This window comes from Lissotriton vulgaris, chromosome 1_1, assembly GCF_964263255.1.
Source record: "Lissotriton vulgaris chromosome 1_1, aLisVul1.2, whole genome shotgun sequence".
NCBI lineage: Eukaryota > Metazoa > Chordata > Amphibia > Caudata > Salamandridae > Lissotriton > Lissotriton vulgaris.
In genome coordinates this window covers 260,570,311-260,594,245 of record NC_141685.1, presented here as the reverse complement: position 1 = coordinate 260,594,245, position 23,935 = coordinate 260,570,311, and the positions used below count along the sequence as shown (strand labels likewise).

Here is a 23,935-nt window from a genome sequence, read left to right as displayed (position 1 = left end):
AGCAAAGCTGTGCCCATCAGCGCACACAACAAACTCCAAATGAGTCAATAGGCAATTACTGGCAGACAAATCTGTGTGCATCAGCATTGAAATAACTGGCAGACACAGCTGTGCTCGTCCGCTCACGCAACGAACTCCAAATGAGGCAACATGCAAAAACTGGTAGACAAAGCTGAGCGCATCAGAGAACACAACAAGCTCCAGGTGATTGGCAGACCTGCCCGATCAACAATGGCAGTAACATTTCTGACCCGATCGGGAAAAACTGCCCAATCAAAGATGGCCGCTGATACGCCTGATGCAGACACATGATGGAGTCAGGTGTCTGCGAGTATTTACGCATCAATACTCACAGTGAGAGGGTGCACGTGGATTACTTAGTTGTCAGGCAACGCTGCTCCTTGTGAATCAAGTTCTCACGCGCTTGGTATGCGCACGACTTGTGCAATCCCTCGTTGCTAGGTACCGCTGCTCTACCTGGTTGAAGACCTCGGGCACTTTGTATGTGCGCGACCGCTCCAGCAAATACAAGTTTAATGTTTAGAGAACATCAGTTCCCTCAGCAGTATACAACAAAACAGCTTGCCCAGACACCACGAAGCAGCTCAGTTGCCACAGACTTTCAGAATTCCGGTATACGCGTTTCTCATGTATATGGTGTGTTGAGGTCTCACATAACATGAGTTTCATGCTTCTGGTCATCGCCAAATGTAAGATCCAACTCAGCACCAGGAAAGAAGAGATCAAGAGGTCGTTTTAGTGTTGATGTAGTCTTTATTCAGACTACGGTAGTAGAGATCCCATCCAGCACCAGAAGAGGCTACTGTCAACAGACAAGTACAAATCTACCTAGGCAACACCCAGGTTCCACATTCCAGAGAGGTCACATTGCAATCAGGAGCAACACTCCACACTAGAGCGCACAACCAAGACACGACAGCATACATATACACAGAGCATCCAAGCGCTACAGAATAACACGGGGATGCTCTCATATTACACTGAGCCGGAGGTCGCCTGTTCTCATACACCCCTCCAAGGCATGGAGCAGCCTGCCACTTCACATCTTAGCCTCCTCATATCTTTGGAGCTCCGCAAGAATCTGAAGACCTGCATTAAATTCTGCAAAAGTGATTTCCTTTAAATTGGTTTATTGTAGCATAGCAATACATCTCTCCAGCTGCGGACCCCAGGAGTAACTGCAGCCCAGCCAGAGCACATAACAGTAATTCCAATGGAACATAGAATGTATAATGAAACATAACAATGCGCATGCAGAAAATAAGTAAGCATGAGCTAAATGTAATTAAAGTACCAGTAACATGAATTTATACAGAACGCAACACATCCCCCTCATTTAGTGTAAACAGAAAAAAAACAGAGGCTGCTAAACATAGTCATCAAACCTTTTTGGATATTGACTAAAACGATCAGAGATCTTAACCCTTGAAGAAACAGAATCATCTTCAGATACATTGTTGGACACAACAGGAGGTTCTGTACTATTTTTGTGGTGAAGACCAAAATTTCAGCAGAGCTTGTTCGTGTATTTGGAAACATATTATGAGGACATTTGGCAACCCTTTTAAATTTCCATATTTTACCATCTTTATTTGCCACGGAGTTTCTAAAAACTTTTTTTACCTGAATGGTCTTACAAAATTTGCTGGCACCCTTGCTGATAAGCCCAGGTTTCAAAATCTTAACTCAATCACCAATTTTTAAGGAAGGAACTTTAGTCCTCCACTTGTTGTCAAACCATGTTTGAGTTTTGTGTTGTTTACTTTCAATTCTAAGAGCAGTGTCTTACACATTCACTGCTCAAATAATCTTTCCTACACTTTTCTCTAAACCACCAAGGACAAATTTTAGAAGCCAGCTCTCTTTCTTTTAACAATTTGAAAGGACTGACTTCCGTTGTAGTATGAGGAGTTATGCGATATAACCATAGTTTTTCCCTTTCGAAACTCAACAAGCTACTAACTTATATATACAATAAAACCTTTCAGTACACGGTTGAAGCGTTCAACCTGACCATTTTCATGTGGTCCATACAAAGATGTAAAAATATGTTTAATCCCACATTCACTCACAAATTTTTTCATTTCAGAAGAGGTCAATTGTACGAGATTATCAGTTACTAGACAAGATGGACACCCCTCGCGTGCAAAGTTTTCATTCAGAAAATTGCTAACAACACATGTGGTGGCCTTAGAAACGAATTTGACATCTGGCCATTTTGAATGATAGTCTACGAAGGCTAAAGCAAATCTAGAATTTTCAGGTAACATGCTAAATGGGCCAGAAATATAAAAAGCTAATTTTTGCCACAGTTCTTTGACCCATTCAACCATCCTTAAGAGAGGAATGTTGGCACTCAACATTTTTCCACAAGATACACAAAATTCACATTCTCTCACAATGCGATCAATGAATCGGTCAATTCCATGCCACCAGAAACAGTTCTTAATTAGGCGTTTCATGGATGATATACCAGGGTGCGTTTTGTGAGCAATTTTGAGAATAGCATCTTGCATTCCTTTAGGGGATATAAATTTACTGTGTTTAAACAGTAACTCTCCTTCAAACTCCAGTTCTTCTGCTTGCTTAAAAAAGGATAATAACTCGGGTCTGATCTGATGTTTCTTGGGCCGTCCTTCCAGAACATATTTTTTTATTTCAATCTAGTCATTATCATTACGCACACACTCTTCCCACATACTCTCACCGATTTCATTAAACTGCGAAGGCATAATATCACTGATGGGAAGAACAAAATCTGATTCCTTAATCACATTCAATCTACTGCGGGCACACGGCAAACTTGATAAACAATCCGCCATCTATGTGGATAGCAAAAGTGCCGATGGTAAGGGCAGGGTGGAGTAGGTGAGAGCAGGAACCAAGAAACGTTATTGCTCAACTGATGGTAGAGCATATGCAAAAGACCACTGTAAGGTAATGCCTGTCCATAGAGAGATGTGTACTTGTCAGGAAACATTGATTGATGGAACCTTAGTGTAATGTACGAGGGGCACTGACCAGATAATAATTGTGTAGTCTGGATCTAACAGATTGTACTATCTTTGTATGATGTATAAGATGTAAAATGAGTCTCATGCTTGTTGTGGTAAAAAATTGAAGAAAGAAGTGGATTTAAAAAAAAAAAATTTAAACAATCCACTATCAAATGTTTCTTCCCTGGAAGATATTCAGTTTTAAAATTATATTCTTGAAGCCTAGAGGCTAACCTGGCAATCATAGCGGTAGAATTCCATCCTCCACCAGGGGAAAGAATGCTAACTAACGGTTTATTGTTGGTCTTTAAAATGAAATTGCTACCCCACACATACAACTTGTAATATTCTATTGCCCAAACACATGCAACTAATTCTTCTTCTATAACTGCATACTTTCGCCGCGTCTCATTAAGTGTTCTGGATGCAAACGCCACATTCCATTCTTCTTTGCTACTTCTTTGAGAGAGTACCCCACCAATCCCATAAAGACTGGCATCAACTGTAATAATAAAAAATGTTTTAAACAAAAAGGTTTCAAGGTGGGGGCACACACTATCTCTTGCTTGATGTCTTCAAAAGCCTTTTGTTGATTAATAGGCCAATCATAGCTTATGTTTTTCCTTAGAAGTTTCCTTAATTGTTCCATTTTACGAGCAACATTTTCAACAAATTTGCTGTAGTACTCACTCATTCCAGCAAAACTTAATAATTGTTCCTTGTTAATTGGAGTCGGTGCATTCATAATCGCATCTACATTCAATCTTTAAGGAACCACTCCATCACCTGAAACAGGGTGTACCAAATATTCTACAGATTTTTTATAAAGCTTACATTTGTGTGCCTTGAGAGTGAGACCATGCTTCTCTAATCTCTCGCAAACTTCATTCAAATGTTCAGTATGTTCAGCCTCATTCTTTGAAAAGATTAATATATCATCTTGAAAGCATTTTACAAATTGGTCAATGTCCCTGAAAATTTGAAACATGACCCTTTGAAAAACAGACGGGCCAATGCCAAACCAAAAGGCATCCTCGTATAACGATACAAACCTTCAGGAGTGATAAAAGCCGTAAATTTTTTATTAATCATCCATCAAACAAAGCTGGTGAGAGGCAGATCTTGAATCGAACGTTGAAAATACCTTTGCACCCTCCAGCATAGAAACCACCTCATTAATATTTGGGAGGGAGTGACAATCTATGACGATATTTCCGTTCAATGCTCTACACATACTCTCAAATTTTTATCAGCCTTCCGTACTAAAACTATGGGTGAAACCCATTCTGAGGACTCTATTTCCTCAATTATGCTTTCATTTGTAAGCGCTTTTAACATAGATCTCCGTTCTTCCCTTACATTAATGGGTACTCCCCTGAGTTTCTGCTTTACAGGTCGTGCATTTTCTTTAAAATAATTCTGTGCGAAAAATTCCTGAGTTGCCCAATTTGTCACTGAAATTTTTTTTATACTTATCCATTAATTCTGTAACTTTGTCACTACCATTTATGACAGCTATTTTTCCTGTTGAGAACTTATCATTTAGTGTGACAGGTTCAGTGGACCGTGGGTTTAAAATGACGCCAAGTTTCCACTGATCTTGCCACTCTAGGACATTTACTCCTTTCACCGCAATGTACAACTTAATGTCTGCACGTCTGTCTTTGAAAGTTAATGTAATGTTAAAGAAACCTTCCATATTAATTCTAGGACCGTCAAAACTTTCAGCTATGATATCACTAGCATATTATTGTTTCCCTTTGCATCAAGTACTAATTTTTTCATCAAAATATTGTCTTGATATAATGGTCCATAGAATCTGCCACAAGTTGTCATTCTACCCCTAACACTTGTGCCATACATTTAGGGAATCATGTAAACCCTCATTATTACCATCTACGCCTCTATTTATAGTAGACACAACGAAACACCTTTCACACTCAATATTTCCCCCATTTCCAACAACATTGCTTACATTCTTGTTTTCCGAAATTGTTGAGATAGACCCTGCTGTGGGTGTAAAGTTTCTTTTGTTGTCTCTGCAAACATTGATAAAATGACCAAACCGTCCACACTTCTGGCATTCTTTGTTAATGGCAGGACAACCCATGAATGATGCAAAATGTGTTCTACTACCACATTTGTAACAGTAGTGTTAATTTCCAAAATGTTAATTACGCCTAAAAACATTGCTATTATTGTATTTACTCGGCTAAAATTTCTGTTGGATACCCTCTGGCTTATTTTCAACTTTGTTTTTCACTGCACATACTTCTTCTACCCTCTCACTTTGCCTTACCGTTTTCATCCTTCTTTCAGATTGTTCTAAAGCTTTAGCAGTAGTTATAGTTTCTGATCACCCGTAACCCAAAGATTCTCCTGAATCTTTTTGTTCCTAACATGCACAATAATCTGATCTCTAATCATTTCGTCTGCCAACAAATCAAAATTACAGTTAATACATAAAGATCTTAAGGCAGTAAGAAAGTCATCAAAAGACTCCTCTTCTTTTTGTGCTCCCGTATAAAACCTAAATCTGTTAAGAGCAATGCTAGTTGTGGGTTTAAACCTCTTCTCCATCCTTTGTAACGCCTCCATATACACATTAATATTCTCTTCACCTTCTTGGGGTGTTAGTTGTGGTAAGGCTCTGAACACCACCAGTCCTTCTTATCCTAGGCAATATAGTAGTTTGCTCTTTTTCCTTTCTGCACCCATGCGTTTGTAATCAATTGCTTTCACATACGTTAAAAATTCTTCTTTCCACCTTATCCACGGTATAGGTGGTTCACCCCTTGTTTTGTAAGAATTTTGATGGAGGTTCAAATTGCATGTTTATTTTGTCTGTTAAAAATCTTCTCTTAAATTATGTAACAAACATTTTCTCAATTACTCACAGTATAGGTCTTTGTTAAACAAAGATTTTTTTTTTTTTTAAAACAGTCATAAAGTTTGTTATTTTTCTTAAAGTTGTGCAATAAAAATTGCTATTTTTCTGTTTCACCCTTTTTTTTTTAAAAAAAAAGTTACTCACCAACTTGTAAATGTAATGTAATGTAATGAGGTGCTTATATAGCGCTCTATCACCAGACGGGTTTCCTGGCGCTGAGGAAAAAAAAAAAGAGTCCCCACCAGAAGTTAATAGGGGCAGCCGAGGTGCGATACAGGAAGGGAGAAAAAGAGAGGATATCAGAAGGAAAAATTACTCCAGCCTAGGGAATAAAACCGTTTTCAACTTTTTCCTGAAATCCATAAGATTTTGGACCTGACGTAGATCCAAAGGGAGAGTGTTCCATAGATGAGAAGCAACAGCAGAGAAGGATCTGCCACCTGTTCTGGACCGCCTGAACCCGACTACATTCATCAGAAATGCAGAAGCATAACAAAGGTTTCTAGTTGGAGAATACCAGCTGAATTTTCATTGCAGGTTCTTAGGGCCCATTCCATGAGCTGCCCTAAAGACAGTGCATAGAGCTTTGAATTAAATTCGCTGGTGGATCGGCAGCCAATGCAAATCTCGCAAAGCTAATGTGGTTGAGGTCCCTCGCTGCCTATTTAAAGTGAGTTTCGCTGCAATGGCTTGTATTCTGTACAGCTTCCCGATAAGGGTGTTAGGTGCACACAGTTATAGAGAGTTGCAGTAATCAAGTCTGCTGAGAATTATGCATCTCACAACCTGCATTCTAGTAGAGTTAGGCAAAAAATGGAGGATCTTTCTCAGTACTCGGATTAGCGAGAAGCAAGTGCCAACCGTTTTGTTAACCTGAGAATTCAGTTGGAGGTCCTGATCCACCAGCACCCCCAGATTGCGTACTGTGCTAGAAGGGGTAATAGGTGCATCAGTAGGGGACAACTGAAAGATGGGTAAAACAGGCTGAACAGATCTTCTGGAAGAACACAGGACCACTTCCGTTTTAGAGCTGTTCAATTTTAACCAGTTCTTCTTAAGCCACTTCGTGGTGCTGGTCATACACTCGTGAAATCTTTCCAGGGAAATGGAATAATTCCTTTCCAAGGAAAACACGAGCTCGGTGTCATCCGCACAGTTCACCACCTCCACTCCAAAGGATCTAATAAGTGGAATGAGAGGCTACAAATAGATGTTAAAGAGCACAGCACTGATCCCTGAGCCCTGCGGGACCCCCTGTCGTAAGGAAGACTTGTTAGCGGAGAACGGCTGAAGGCACACTGTCTGTGTCCGGTCTATTAGATAAATCAAAGCCAGTCAAGGGCACGACCAGTCACACCCTGGAGTTTAAGTCTCTCCAACAGTATACCGTGGTTTACAGTGTCAAAAGCCCCTGACATGTCCAACAGCACCAAGAACACTGACTGGCCACTGTCTGCCCGCATCCTCATATCATCACGCAAGGTAACAAGGTTGGTTTCAGTACCGTGCTTGGGCCGAAAGCCAAATTGCATCTCGTCAAGGAGCGAATACTCCTCAAGATAATTGGATAGAGACCTACTGACGATGCGTTCCAGAATTTTAACAGGATATGGCGATAAAGAAATTTGCCAATAGTTGGCCACACACCCGGGGTCATGCGTGTTTTTTTTTTTTTTTAGAAGAGGGGTCACAACTGCTTCCTTCCAGTTTTTAGGGTCCTCCCCCATTCTCAAAGATAGACCACAGATCTGTTGTAAATAGGGAAAGAGCTCGGCCCCGTATTCCTTCCAGATTATGTGAGGAAGAGGGTCCAGGGGGGACCCAGAGGTAATACCCCTGGTTAAATATTTGTAAAAGCACCTTTTTACCAAACCGCTTTAGTTTGTTTTTTTTTGAGTTCCGCTGTAAATAATATTGTTAAACTAACTTCCAAAAGATCGCAAAATAATCTTCTTACAAAGGCACAAGACGTAGATTAGTTCACTCCTCAGTGCTAAAGCAACCAAAATGGCTGCCACGTGGCGTTGCACGTCAGCCAGGCATACGTTCTTGTGTCGATGAAGACGTTGCCTGCAGGGCAAAAGTTCTAAAAAAAAAAAAAAAAAAAAGAAGAAGATGTGGGGGGAGGCTGTATCCGGAAGTGACGTCACGACAGGAAGTGACATCACGAAAGGTGGCTTGCACCATCGGGCTCATTGCCTCCCCTCGCTCACCCCGTAGATGCTATTGCATCAGAGAAGTCGGCACGAGCAGCGTGCTTTGAGCTCCGATCTCTTCTTAGAGAGGCCAAAGAGTGAAGTCCAGCTGTTTGGCAGGGGGGACAACATCCACTCGGGAAAATAAGTGGGGGGACGCCGTCCACCCGCGTGGTACCCCCGACTCGAGCCCTGGTTGCCTGTGACGTGTTCGTAGATTCCAGGAAGAACGTGTCCCACGTAGATGCTCTCACTGATGCCAGGATACCAGTTGCTGTCATTCACAAGGTTCCACAAGTACTGGTAATGTTTACTTTTAATAATTTCTCAAATTTTGCGCTTGAAGACTTTAAAGATAACTTAACTTTTCCTCTTACCGCTTTTCTCGAAAATGCCTCATTTAACCAGTCCAATTTTGTGAATCCGCCGAAATGTAAAAATACCGAAATTTGATTAAATCCTTGGGTTCCAGAAACTCACCGTTCCCGTGCTGTGGTAATGACAGATGCATTTCTACCTCGTCGCCAAAATTACATTCTGCAAAAGTGATTTCCTTTATATTGGTTTATTGTAGCACAGCACGCATAGCTGCCAAGGTTTCAGATTGCAATGTGTGACATTTTCATAATTCCAGTGTAATTATGAGTGACATTTCAACGCCTATGAGTGACACTATCTTGCAGGCAAAAAAATCAAGCAATGAAGATGAGGCACATATAATTATCAGCGATTCTACCCATTTGAGCAACGAGAAACTCTAAGAACATGTTAGAACTGCTGCACAGCACCAGAAATGTAAGGGTACTAACCAGAGAAGATGATCTGTTCATGACCGCATGCTAGCCTAAAAAGCACATTTTATAGCATGGGTCAGCTTGTTATTGGAACTACCCTCACAACCCTAACCCTTCTGCATCTCTGTCTCCCACCCCGGAGAAAAATACCAGCCTTGTGTTCTCTTTCTAACATTTTGCAAAGGGTAGACACGATTCTTAAATACAAATTTACATAGCTGCCAATTTTTATAATTGCTTATGTGTGATATGGAAACCTTTTCATTGTGTGCCACTGCAAGTGACACTTCCTCATAAGTAAATCAAAGCAGTGACTATTAATATTTGCGTGCTGCCTTGGTGTCATAGCTTGCCTTTACAGTGTTAGTCATTCTTCAGCAATTGTTTAACACTCGTTGAGAACTTGACAATTTCTTGCCAGTTGCCCAAAACGCTTGCTGGTTTTGCTGCAGAGGAGACTGGCCTCAGAGGACAACGATCCGCTCTCTGAGTCAGACCGGCTGCCTGGGAACAAAATTATGTTTGGGGGTGGGGCGCAGTCAGCACTTCGGTAATTGCGAGGCAGGGGGGAAAACATGCTGCAGAGCCAACACCACTTAAGTTTAGAGTGGCAGGGACAGCCTAGGGCAGCTCGGCAAAAAGAACCAAACTGCCCGTTTCCGTCTGGAATTTTTTCACTACTAATGCATAGCAATAACAATCTGGGGTGCCTTGCCAGCATTTAAAAAGAAAGGGGAGGTACCACCAGATCTGTGTATGGGGGCTGCCGTTCAGATAATAATCTGGATCATCACGTTGTTCTCGTTCTCATTTCAAGAAAAACACAAGGAATTTAATGCCTGTGGGAAGGCCCGACAGTGGGCTTGATTAATTACAAGTTTTGTTCTCATCTGGGCTTATGTGAAGTTGAAATAATGTGAAAAACATGCCAGTGCTCACCTCGCCCGGCTCAAATGGCACTGCCGTTGATTTACTCACCACGGTAGAGCCCACTGCGGGAGGATTAGTTAAGCACCAGCCGAAAGCCAGTGGCGAGCAGCTCCCTCCGCTACAGGCTGTCAGGCAACAGGCTCTCCATGGCGAGTCTAAGTTAGCCGGTAACTGTGCAGAAGAGGGTCGGGTGAGCCTGAAAGGGCCCGGCTCGCCCGCGGGATCCAGTATACCGCCCCATGGTATTGTACGCAGTGTGAACACTGCAGCGAACTAATTTAGAAATGCCTCTCTTTTTGCGGTTCCACCCTATTGAAGTATCTCCATAGTCATTGGGCACTGAAAGTGACCACTGTTATGCCGGCCGCTGTTTCGGGTGTTGTTACATTGTAACGCACTAGCGCGCGCATTAACCACATACCCTCAAGCCTGCCGGAAGCTGCGCACATCGCGGTAGCAACCACTGAGGGCAGGCCCCGCCCGGCGGGTGTCACTGTCTCCTTTCAGTATTAGGCACAGCAAATACCTTGACCCGGTGTCGTCAGGCCTGGGCTGTAGTCTGAGTGACTCGCGGGCCGGAATTTCAATGCAGCAGAGTAAGATTTTGTAGCAGCAGTGTGTGCACATGATTAACGGTTACTGGCTGAGCCTGCCTGTGCTGGTGGCAGTGCCTGTGCTGGTGGCAGCGCCCGTGCCAGCAAGTCTGTGGGGAGGAGCAGAGCCGGCGCAGGTCACAGGCGCGCATGCTAGCAGCCTGGTGTGGCCAATACTTCGGCGCTGGGACAGCAGAGACAGCATTAAAATGCGTGACAATGCATTTCAGTGCGGTGATGCGGAACACCACACTGAAATGCTGGCCTGATGCCTGATACTTGGCAGACCTGTGCAGCACGGCAATACATCTCTCCAGCTTTTGACTCCAGGGGTAACTGCAGCCCCCAGGAGTAACTGCAGCCCAGCCAGAGCACATAACAGCAATTCCAAATGGAACATAGAATGTCTAATGAAACATAACAATGCGCATGCAGAAAAGAAGTAAGCAGGCACTAAAAGTAATTAAAGTAACAGTAAAATGAATATATACAGAATGCAACAACCTAGCTCTTTGAACATTCTCCCAGGTGACACCCACCTGCGAAATCACATGGATACCCTCCCAGGTGATTAGCACGTTATAGAAATTGTCTATAGTGTTAAAATGCTAATTTATTCACCCCTCAAATCACTGATCCGGCAAGCAAAGTAACACACCTGACTTTCTCCAGCGTTTTGGCGTCTTTCTCTGCAACGCTTGTGGAATTTGGGTTAAATGGTACAACAGTGCGATTTTCATTTCCTAATAAACCATTGGAAGAGGCGCTCATGAAATACTTAAGCTACAGCTGCGCAGCAAGTAGTGCCAGCTGCACCGTTTAGGCCTTTTACAGCTGCGTAGCAAGTAGTGCCAGCTGCACCGTTTAGGCCTTTTACAGCTGCGCAGCAAGTAGTGCCAGCTGCACCGTTAGGCCTTTTACAGCTGCGCAGCAAGTAGTGCCAGCTGCACCGTTTAGGCCTTTTTACAGATGCACGGCTAGTAGCGCCATTTAGGCAACTTTATCCGTGGGGACAGTTCTGATTGAGTTAGGACCCCCGCTGCATTGGCAGCAACATTGAGACTATTGATTCAGGGCCAGTTTGCCAGGGAGACTGCGAGGTTTGTAGGGCACCAGGCCCTTGTACGTATATGTGGTACTAGGAATTGTTTTTCATGTAATACGATTTCCGCACACTGTTCTGAATACCTCTACAGGTGGTCTTAAGATGGCGAGGTTGTTGTGCATATTTAGATTTTGCTAGTCAGATTTTGCTCCACCCTAACGTTAGTGATTCTCAGGAGCTTAGGGTCCAATAGTAGTCTGTTGAGATCATGGGCGTACAATGTGGTTGGTGCCGAATGTAGTTCTGTTAACAGGCTGGTGTTAAGTACAGTGTTCACCAATGGTTACTGGGTGCTCGTTTATATTCTGTTCTACTTCAACTATATTAGCTTTGTGAAGGTTCTGAAAGTGGTCAGGATGGTCCTATCATATGTAAACAATTCCCTCGTAAATATTATCTAGTGCCAGATGGCATCATGTATTCCTAGATGAAGGGCCCAACAAATACCCACCTCACTTCCCGGACGGCACATTAGTTCTGATATCTTCACCCAACGTCTGGAATATGTGCCCCCTTTTTGCCCTTTTACTTCTCACCACTGCTTTCCCAGTAACACCCTTCTCATATCCCCCCTATCCTCCTCCGCCTCACTTTCCCAACATGACCACCACTCGAGTTAAGGCTGGAAGTAATTGCTGCAAAATCATTTATCCTCCCAACCAAACGAAAGCTGCAATAAAACGTTTGAAGCATAACACTATTGAACGTTTCCCGGATTCCCTCTTTGTTGATCAATTTTACAATGGTCGCTTGGGGAGGCTCAAAAACGATTTAATTTTCTTCACTCACGACATCCCTTCTTGGTCCACCAGCTTATACAATTCCCTTAACGTCACTTCCTCCTCCTCTATCCCTCATGGGAAACAACTAAAAATTTCCCCTTCTGCGCGTTTCATGGGCTACCTCACTATCTCACTCTATAACAACGGTACTGTCATGATCCAAGGCAAAGACACCTGTCTCTCGCTCTTTGACCACCTCTTCCCCTCCCTACTCCCCTCTTCTGCGACCGGGTTTTCCCCTGACTCTCCTTCTAGCTCCACCCATTACTTCCTCTCTCCTCCCCTGACCCCCCTACACTCCAATTGGCTCCCCCCTCACAGTATGCCCCCCAGCATCACTTCAGCCTTACCTCTAGCTAATACGCTCCTCGTCCATTCTGCACCATCCCGGTACTCCAATCTCTTCTCCTCCCCCATATTCCTTCCTGTTACTCCCCTTTTTAGTCCACCTCTCCTCCAACCTTCTCCCCAAGTTAACTTTCCCTACGCTCCCTTTATTCCTCCCTCCCCCCCTCTTTTCTACCCCCTCCTCCCCTCGTTATTTACCCCGATTTCTCCACAAACCCACTGCATCTCTCTCCTCCCTCCCACTCCTCCAGCAATGCTGTACCACTCCCTTTCCCTCATTGGTAACCCTTTCCATTTCCCTCCCTCGGGCCCAGCAGAACCACTTCCTTTCCTCAACTTCCCTATTTCTCAACCCCCCTCACTCTACCAGATGCCCGTTCCCTCACAGCCACCTCTCCTAGCTGACAGGACCTCTACAACCACCTCGCCTCTTTTCCTCCCAAACCTCCTACATTCCCATGACTCCACACAGTCGTCCTCTCTCCTTCCACCTTACCGCCTTGTTCCGCACCCATCTCCCCCTAAATATGTCCTGAATTCCTCTCCCTATTGCAACGCCAACAAACACAACTCTCCCTTCACCTCCGATTCACCAACTCCCGCTCTCAACCTCCACCTCTCCCCACTCTTGAACTCCATACCCCAACTCACCTCCTGTTCCCCCACCTCTCCCTGCTTTTCACCACCAATTCCACCCCCTCCTGTTTCCATCGAGCCACCCAACCTTCCGTGCTCTGCCTTACTCTCTCTGGAAAATAAGCTAGGCTCTCTTATCACCTCCATCTCCCAGCTTGTAGCTGCCATTTCACTTTTAAGCTCCAATATTTCCACCTTTCCATGCACCTCTACTCCTTCCCAACTTCCCACGAGATGCACCCTGACCACTCACCCCAATACAGCCAAGCTCAACCTGTCATCCGCAAACTTCGCTAACTCACACAAGCCCTTGAACGCCACCCTTCTTCAACCTGCATCCCCTAGTAACCCTACTATCTACACTATTCCGACAATCTCCTCTGTCAGAACAAGGCATCCACCTAAATCCTCCCGAGCACCCCCGCATAAGTACAATATTCCGATCACCCTTCAGAGCCCAAGTGCCCCTGTCACCAAAACAGTCTTGTCAGAGCTGCGCTCTCTGCTCCACAACTACAGATCTGCGGTAAAACACAAACTTGAAATCTCTGATACAATCACCTTTCACAATATTGACATGTTCTTCCTCACAGAGACCTGGTTCAAAGATATTTGATATTTATTGATTTTTGAATAGCGCGACTATCGCTCCGGAAGGAGCATCTTGGCGCTGAGCAAACAGAAGAGACCAACTTGGTGGAAACAGGAATCAGATGGCTGCGAGGACCAAAGAGTCGGGCTGAGGGAAAATCCATGTCTTCAGGAGTTTCCTGAAAAGGCTTTCTGAAGGGGCGTGCCTAAGGTTAGAGGGGAGGCCGTTCCATGCCTTAGCCGCCAAAAATGAAAAGGTTTTCCCACCTTTCGTCTTGAGCCTAAACCTGGGTGTAGTGACCAGATTGGCTCCTGATGACCTCAGGCAGCGCGATGGAATATACTGAGGGAAGCGCTTAATCAGGTAGGAGGGGCCTGTGTTCTTGGTGGCTTTGAAGACAGTGACAAGGAGTTTAAAAAGGATTCTTTTGTGGAGGGGCAGCCAATGGAGGGTGTTGAGGGCTGCAGAGGCAGAGGACCTTCTTGGGAGTCCCAGAACGAGCCTGGTGGCTGCGTGCTGGACGCTCTGTAGCTTCTTGAGGGTGGACTTCTTTATGCCTGCCAGGAGACCATTACAATAATCTAGCCTGGACAAGATCAGAGCCACGGCAACTGATTTCCTGGCAGAGATAGGGAGAAAGTCCAAGAATTTCTTTAGCTGTCTAAGGAGATTAAAACAGCACCCTGCAGTGATGCGCACATGGTCATCAAAATTGAGGGAGGAGTCAAATTGGACACCCAGATTGCGGGCTGAGGAGACTGCACTAGGGGGTGCTTCAGAGTGTTGAGGCCACCAATCTTTTGGAGAGAAAAGGGTGTCTTTGCCTAAGGGTATGATTTCAGTCTTGGCGCTATTGCACTTAAGATGGTTATTATTGAGCCACGCAAAGACTTGGGAGAGGCAATTCTGGAATCTGAAGGCGGCATCGGGTAGTTTTTTGTCTAGGGTGACGACAAGTTGGGTGTCGTCCGCGTAAGATGTTACAAGGATGCCATGGGATTCAATCAGGGTAAGTAAGGGGGCCATGTGGATATTAAAAAAAAGAGGACTAAGAATGGACCCCTGGGGCACACCTGATGTAGTGGTTCTTTCGCCAGAGAGAAAGGGGCCAAGTGAGACTGTTTGTGATCTGTTGGAAAGGAATGATGTTATCCATTTTAGTGCGGTACCCGTCACACCAATCTCGCGCATTCTGTGAATGAGGATGACATGAGAGATGGAATCAAATGCTGCGGTTAAGTCGAGCAGGATGAGTACAGCGTGCTTCCCATCATCCTGCAAGAACTTAATGGTGTCGGATAGCTCGATCAAAGCAGTTTCAGTGGAGTGGCCAGGGCGGAAGCCAGATTGCTGTGGATGGAGAATATGGTTGTTTTCCACAAAGGCTTTTAACTCTTCTTGTACTATTTGCTCAGTAATTTTGCCTAGTGCCGGAAGTAGGGAAATTGGGCGCATGTTGGAAAGGTCTGTCGGGGGTTTGTTTTGTTTTTTTCATTAGCGGCTTTACAATGGCTTTCTTCCATTCAACAGGGACAGTGCCTGAGCTGAGGGATTGATTAACGATGGAATTGATAAGAGGATTGACGGCCTCAATGAGAAGGTGGAGGATAGCCGGGGGCAGCAGGCCGTGGGGGCTCCCGATCGGCAAGTCAAGATGGTCTTTTGGGTCTGAGACAGGGACACTGTTGAAAAATTACCAAAAGAGGGTAAATTAGTGTTGGTAGGTAACAGAGGGATAGCGGGGGAAGGGAAATCCTTGTGGATGTTATTAATTTTCTCAACAAAAAAGTCAGCGATTTGGTCGCAAAGGATTTGGGATGGAGGGATTTCCAATGCCAGGGCCTTGGGGTGGGTGAAAGACTTGACAATATTGAAGATGGTCTGTTGTTTCTGATTGGCTACTTCTATGGCTGTGGTGAAGAACTCTTTTTTGGCTTTCTTTATATGAGACAGGTATTGTTTCCTCTGCCGGATGTATAGGGTTCTGGAGGTAGGATCGTATGTTTTCCTCCACTCTCTTTCAAGAACTCTGCACATATGGTGGCTATCAGTAAGGGCCTGGGTATACCAAGGGGCATTGGGCTTTCTTTTGTGGGGGATTGGTTTTTGGTTGGTTAAATTGGAATTGTCCAAAACTAGTTTATTGATCCAGGTGTGGACATTTTTGGAATCTTGTGATACATCTCCAACGATAGTGGGGGGGGGGGGGGGGTGGAGGGCTGAGGGTGTATCTTAATGAACTCAGCTACTTTCTTCCAGTTTGTCGCGAATGTTGAAGGGGAGTTCTTAGTGTACGGTTGCGATGAGGGTTTTGCCTTGATGGAGAAAGGTATAAAACAATGGTCAGTCCAAATTTGTGGGATTGGGGGAGATACAGTTAGAGTGACTGAATTTGTGCAAATGCCATCTAGTGTGTGGCCGGCCCGGTGCGTGGGGGGAACGACCAATTGAGAAAGTCCAAAGATGTCAAGGGATTGTTGGAAGGTTAAAGTGTGGGAGTCTACGCGGGATTCCAAATGGAGATTGAAATCACCGAGAAGAGTGAAGTTGGGATAGTGGGTCAAAAGAGATCCAAGAGTGTCATCCAGAGAATCCAGGAAAGGCGTAGCGTTTCCGGGGGGGCGATAAACAAGAACTCCAGAATAGGAGGTGGAGGAGTTAATGTGAATCACAAAGCCTATGCTCTCACAGTCCTTGAGAGAGGCCAGTTCGAATGTGTGGTACCTAACATCTTTTCTAATGATGATGGCTAACCCGCCTCCCTTGCCGACTGGTCTATCCCGTCTGTGGATGGTGAAATCAGGGGGAAGGGCGGTTGCCAGATCTGGGATGCCTCTCACTCCATGTTTGATCTCCTATTACCCACAGGCTATTCTATATTTAGGAATTACAGAACTGACAACATTGGGGGAGGTTTTGCAGTCATCTTTAGAAACTCCCTTCAACTTAAGGCTTCTCCTATCAGCTCCTTCCACACCTTTGAATGCCGTTCTCTTGAGCTTCATTTGAACCACCGCTCACCCCTCAGATTCCATGTCATTTACCGCCCGCCTGGTAGTGGCCCTTCATTTATGGAGGAACTCACTGCCTTCATCAGCGACCAATATTCGCGAAGTGACAATCAGACCTTTGTGGGTGACTTCAATCTCCACTGGGGCGTACCGCATGACTCTTCAGCGAACTCGCTGGCCACCTTCCTCTCTGTAAAAAAAGATAAGGAGGCCCCCTATCTTGGTTTGTGGGACCAGGGGAGATAAGTAGAGAAACACAGGGGTGTCCCAAAATAACACAAATGTAATATCCTATCAACTACTGCAAAGCTTAATGCAACAAAGTGCAACTTAGTTAATCACACAAACATGAGATACCGATTATGAGAGAGGCAAGGTAGAACTAAAGGTATATTGTTACAAGTTTAGTATAGTAATCATCTGCATCAGACCAACACATTAGCTCCAGAATTAATAAACAGTCTATTGTCAATGTAGTAAAAAATATTGTGAATATTTATTACATATAGCTGTCTGGAAACAGTTTGCAATTTGTAATGTATTTAAAAACATATGCTAACCAACATAAGTATATACGAATCACAAAATGTAATAATCAATCACATAATACATAATTACATAGAGTAAATAAATGGTATAAAAAAGAATCAGGAACAAACAAGTGTCGACGCGGCGTTTCGGCTTTTTGTGAATAAAACACCTTCTTCAGGACAGATTCTGCATGGTTAAAAAAAAACGCAAAATTACCAAACCGTAATTGGTCACAGATTCCTTTTCTTTTTTTTTAAAAAAGCAATACAATATGGTTAATCTAGTAAGCATTAATTACTAGGGGCAATTTTCTTTTCTTGATTTAATGCTACAGTTATGCTCCTTCGTGTTCTTTTACCACCAACATACATTTTGTTCAATACCTTTTAATGCCTCTCTCTCTCTCTAACGTTATACTTGAGAAAGACTTAGATCTTCCATCTGTACAAGCCACTACCGTATTTTCCGGCGTATAAGACGACTTTTTAACCCCTTAAAATTTTCTGGAAAGTCGGGGGTCGTCTTATACGCCGGGTACAAAATTTTATGGTATGTTTTCATGCGCTTTTCCATAGCAAGGACTTCACTCGAAGGTGTCAGACCGCTTCACAATACGAAATAACAAGAAACAACACACCTTATGTTAAAAAATACAGCCACCGACCCTGGCAACGTCCAAAAATACAGCCACCGACCCTGGCAACGTCCACACCCAGGCCCCGCGCCATGAATTGTGCAAGTATCGAAAGCGAGCGTTTTTTTGTCATAGCGAGGACTTCACTCGAAGGTGTCAGACCGCTTCACAATAGGAAATAACAAGAAACAACACACCTTATGTCAAAAAATACAGCCACCGACCCTGGCAACGTCCACACCCAGGCCCCGCGCCATGAAGTATCGAAAGCGAGCGTTTTTTTCATAGCAAGGACTTCACTCGAAGGTGTCAAACCGCTTCACAAGCGAGCAAATGGCGCCATGAGTCTTACCTCGACTGCCGCTGCCGCTGTACACGCGCCTCCAACCGCTTGCACATCTCCAGGCAGACGAGGCAGCAGGACGAGGCAGCAGGACGTCCGAAACACGGTACATGGTAATGGGCAGCCAGCGCCGAAGATGGCAGCGCCCAGTGTGTTGACACGTTTGGCACGTTTTGGCACGCGCACCTCTCCCCTTGGCATGGGCGTGGCATAGAAAGGGGACTGTAGAATGTTCCCGAATGTTACCGAAGGCAGTAGAGCACTTGCCGTGATTGGCTGGTTGTTGCGAAGAGGAAAGGCAGTCTCGTGACCAGATAGCGTATTTGCCGTACCGTACGTGTGGTGTTGAAGACAGTCTCTGCACCTGTTCATACTGTACAGCACCAGTACATCAAGTGCAAATGGCTGACAGTCAAGAACCCGGCAAGGCTCCAGCACCACATTCCGTGCAAATGGCAGACAGCGAAGAACCCGGCAAGGCTCCTGCAGCGCATCCAGTGCAAATGGCTGGCAGTCAAGAACTCAGCAAGGCTCCAGCAGTGGCAAGAAGAAGGAAATATGAAGCCAGTTACAAACTTAAAGTTGTGGCTTTTGCCACGGAACATAATAACTGTGCTGCTGCTAGACAATATGGAGTGACAGAAAAGATGGTTCGGGCCTGGAGAGCAAATGAGCAAGCATTGCGTAGTATGCCAAGAGGCAAGTGTGCACTAAGAAGAGGCACCCCACATTGGCCAGAACTGGAAAAGCATGTAGCAGACATGGTGGCCGAGCATCGGCAAAGCGGGTATGTCGTGACCCGAAATAAAATCCGATTGGTTGCACTTCAGTGGGCCAAATCTAATCCAGATCTCAGCCACAGATTTAAGGCCACTGTATCCTGGTGTACCAGATTCTTGGGAAGGCATAATCTGGTATTGCGGCAAAAGACAAAAATTGCCCAGAAATTACCTGCGGATCTTGATGCCAAAATGCATAGCTTCCATCGCTACGTTATTAGGCTGCGCAATGAACATGTCTATGCGCTAAGTAGCATCGGAAACATGGATGAAACTCCAATGAATTTTGATATGATTGCCAACAAAACTGTCCATCAAAAAGGCGAAAAGACAATTTTAATAAAACAACAGGACATGAGAAGTCCAGTTTCACAGTGGTACTTGCATGCACAGCTGATGGTGGCAAACTGAGACCAATGGTTATTTTTAAAAGAAAAACAATGCCGAAACTCAAGTTTCCTGTTGGTTGTTTTGTGCATGTGAATGAGAAAGGATGGATGGATGAAGAAGGGGTAAAGCTATGGCTTGATAACGTATGGAGCAGGCGACCAGGTGGACTTCTACAAAGGCGTAGTCTACTGGTGTGGGATATGTTCAGGGCTCATTTAACTCCCAGCACCAAGCAAAGGCTGGCAAGACTAAAAACGGATGCTGCAGTTATACCTGGAGGACTGACATCGTTGGTGCAGCCACTGGATGTGTGCCTAAACAAGCCATTTAAAGATCGCATCCGAGAACAGTGGAATGAGTGGATGGTTAGCGGTGAAAAAACATTCACAAAAGGAGGAAGCATGCGTGCTCCACAGTTGGATGTTTTGTGCACCTTTGTTATAAAGGCCTGGAACGACATCGATGCAGAGACTGTAATAGAGTCTTTCAAGAAGTGTGGCATATCAAATTCATTAGATGGTATGGAGGACGACTATCTGTGGGAAGGTGAAGAGGATGCCGAAGAAGAGACCACATCATCTGATACGGAATTGGTACAAGATCCATACGATGACTGCCTTACAGATGTACCACAAGAGCTCATTGACTTACTTATGAGATCAGATGACGAAGAGGAGGATTTTGAAGGCTTTTAAAGGGAACGTTGTAAATCCTGTAGAAATCGCTTGGATTTATGGGAAGTTATGGAACGTTTAATCCACTTGCACTGTTTCATGCACTACGTAATTTATGTTTGCCGTACCGTACCGGTATATTCAGAAGTGACAGTTTTTGATATGGTTTTAAATAAAAAATATTCCGAGTAAAGCAAGATTGTTTATACAACCAATTTGTTTGCGTTCAGTCTTTGAGTTTGTAAAATAAACGCTTATAGGTACCCACTGCCCACTGATAAAGCCTTACTGCTCACCCACAGGGAGGAGGACTAGACTAATACGGTAAGTTCAAAATACCGGTACATTCTCGGAATGGCTATGCTGCGCTGGAAGTGGGGGGGTCGTCTTATACGGCGAGTATAGCACAAAACCTAAAATTTTTCTGGCAAAGTAGGGGGTCGTCTTATACGCCGGGTCGTCTTATACACCGGAAAATACGGTATTTATTCTAATGTGTTCACCATAATTCCAATATGGTACGTACCTCAATGTTAAAAACAGAGGGGATGTATTAGACTCAGTCATGTACTGGAGTTGTTGCGCTATTTCTTAATTCTTTATTTGATAAGATCGTTCTGCTGGCATATCCCATCGATTTAGGGGACTGTAAGATATAAGAGTATTTTTGCAGTCAGATTTTACTTAATATCTCTTATAAAATTGCCATTCGTTATTCAAATTATTGTCATTTTTACCTTTAACAAGTTGATGCCAGCTTTAAGCTGTCCGGGGAGCCACCGATAATGTGTAGAAAGATTTTTTCTCAATTAAAATTCTATAAAAAAGGGGAAGATAACATCATGAAGGGCCCTATACCCTGAACCGGTATTTATGGGTGGTTGGAATGAGTCGGCACTCACCTTTTATATAATATGGCAATCACTGCAGCCGAAGGCCTTCTTTTTGCTATGGCACTACGGGCTTGGGGGTTGACCTCCCTGCGTTCAGTTACCAAATCTGACAAAATAAGCGATGTCACTAGTACTCTGTTTATTATTAGCTATCCTAGTGACAAGCTGAAAGTATACACACCTCCTTTTCATTAGGGTGAATCTTGTATCTGATAGGCTACTAACCAACCCTGTTTTATCATGGCTCGTATAAAGGGTATATAGCCCATTTCTGTACATTAAAAAAAGGGCTGCATATAAACATTTTAGGCATTCGTGAGTAAATGAGCCTTCTCTTCATGTTACTAATTTTATTAAGCATTCCAACGGTTCGTTTAAGTTAAGTAGGTATCCATTGATACCGTATGGCACCATAGTTACGCGTTTTACAAAGAGCAACAAACGAGTCCATCAGCACTTTTGCTTGCTCGAGCTGACCGCCAATCAAAACATTGCTATTATCACGATGACATTGTGCCTAAAAGGTGTGGTTTAGTCACCATAGTTACGCGTTCCACAACAAGCCAGGGCTCGACAAATCATATAAAATGCTCTAGACCTGCAGGTCTAGTAAACTACAAAATCTCCTCGACCTAACTTAAATGAACTTGACCTCAAACTCTGAAAACTGAGCAAATGTGACAAGCTAGCAAGATTTAAAAGCATTTTTATTGCTCATTTACTTCGTGAGCAATAAAGATGCCTTTAAATCTTGCTTTCTTGTCACATTTCCTCTGCTTTCAGAGGCAGAGGTCAAGTGTCAAGTTTGTATTCCTACTCGCCAGAAAGGGCGAGTAGGACCTAAAAATAGCTCGTCCTTAATCAATCTCACTCGCAAATGCGAGCGGTCGAGTGAATTTCTCGAGCCCTGCAAGCCTATCAGCATCTGTGCTCGATAGAACTGACCTCCAACGAAAACATCGCAAACATAATGCTAAACGGTTACTATGACAGCGCGTTATAAATTAAGCCCATCTGTCCTTTTTGTTCGTGTCGCCCTCCAATCAGCGCACACGCATTAAACCAGAGTATCAACAAGCTGCGCGGCTTACTCATAATTAAGACCGCTATTGGACAAGACGAGGACGAATCAGAAAGGGGTCAGTCACAACCAATGAAAAGAGTTAGACTATTTAAGCGCGATTTATTCCGTACATGGCACAAACGCGCTTTGAAAACAGAGAGATTCCAGTCCAGTCGAGGAGCAGGGAGGCCGAACCTTTGATACTAGGTGAGTGCAAGTAGGCCGTTTGCTGTTCATCATAAGTTAGGAGAATTGTAAGTGTACTTTGTAGGTTAAGCTACACCGTAGGACCATTTAAAAACAGCAATTAAGTAATTTAAATAACCTCCAATAACATCTGGAGTTTAGTAACATGACCAATATAATCAAGATACTTGCTAATAATCGATTGTTTGTGACTATAAAATATTACCGAAGGTGTAGTTATATTTATCTGTCAATTCTTAAAACGAATGTCCAAATTAATTGAATCCATACGGTATCAATGGATACCTACTTAACTTAAACGAACCGTTGGAATGCTTAATAAAATTAGTAACATGAAGAGAAGGCTCATTTACTCACGAATGCCTAAAATGTTTATATGCAGCCCTTTTTTTAATGTAAACAAAGGGGCTATATACCCTCTATACGAGCCATGATAAAACAGGGATTGTTAGTAGCCTATCAGGTACAAGATTCACCCTAATGAAAAGGAGGTGTGTATACTTTCAGCTTGTCACAAGGATAGCTAATAATAAACAGAGTACTAGTGACATCGCTTATTTTTTCAGATTTGGTAACTGAACGCAGGGAGGTCAACCCCCAAGCCCGTAGTGCCATAGCAAAAAGAAGGCCTTCGGCTGCAGTGATTGCCATATTATATAAAAGGTGAGTGCCGACTCATGCCAACCACCCATACACACCGGTATAGAGCCCTTCATGAAGTTATCTTCCCCTTTTTTATAGAATTTTAATTGAGAAAAAATCTTTCTACACATTATCGGTGGCTCCCCCGGACAGCTTAAAGCTGGCATCAACTTGTTAAAGGTAAAAATGACAAATTTGAATAACGAATTGCAATTTTATAAAAGATATTAAGTAAAATTTGACTGCAAAAATACTCTTATACGTTACAGTCCCCTAAATCGATGGGATATGCCAGCAGAACGATCTTATCAAATAAAGAATTAAGAAATAGCGCAACAACTCCAGTACATGACTGAATCTAATACATCCCCCCTGTTTTTAACATTGAGGTACGTACCATATTGAAATTATGGTGAACACATTAGAATAAATAGTGGCTTGTACAGATGGAAGATCTAAGTCTTTCTCAAGTATAAAGTTAGAGAGAGAGAGGCATTAAAAGGTATTGAGCAAAATGTATGTTGGTGGTAAAAGAACACGAAGGAGCATAACTGTAGCATTAAATCAAGAAAAGAAAATTGCCCCTCGTAATTAGCTTACTAGATTAAGCATATTGTATTGCTTTTTTAAAAAAAAGAAAAGGAATCTCTGTGACCAATTATGGTTTGGTAATTTTGTGTTTTTTTTTTTTAACAATGCAGAATCTGTCCTGAAGAAGGCGTTTTATTCACAAAAAGCCGAAACGCCGCATCGACACTTGTTTGTTCCAGATTCTTTTTTATCTTTTTTATACCATTTATGTACTCTATGTAATTATGTATTATGTGATTGATTATTACATTTTGTGATTCGTATATACTTATGTTGATTAGCATATGTTTTTAAA

The 23,935-nt window shown here is 43.5% G+C and overlaps 1 protein-coding gene across 1 annotated transcript in view; it reads right to left on the bottom strand.

The window, feature by feature from the left end:
- The window catches only part of LOC147746874 (uncharacterized), a 290,318-nt gene that overhangs the window by 247,845 nt on the left and 18,538 nt on the right, over positions 1-23,935 (bottom strand). The window lies entirely within an intron of this gene.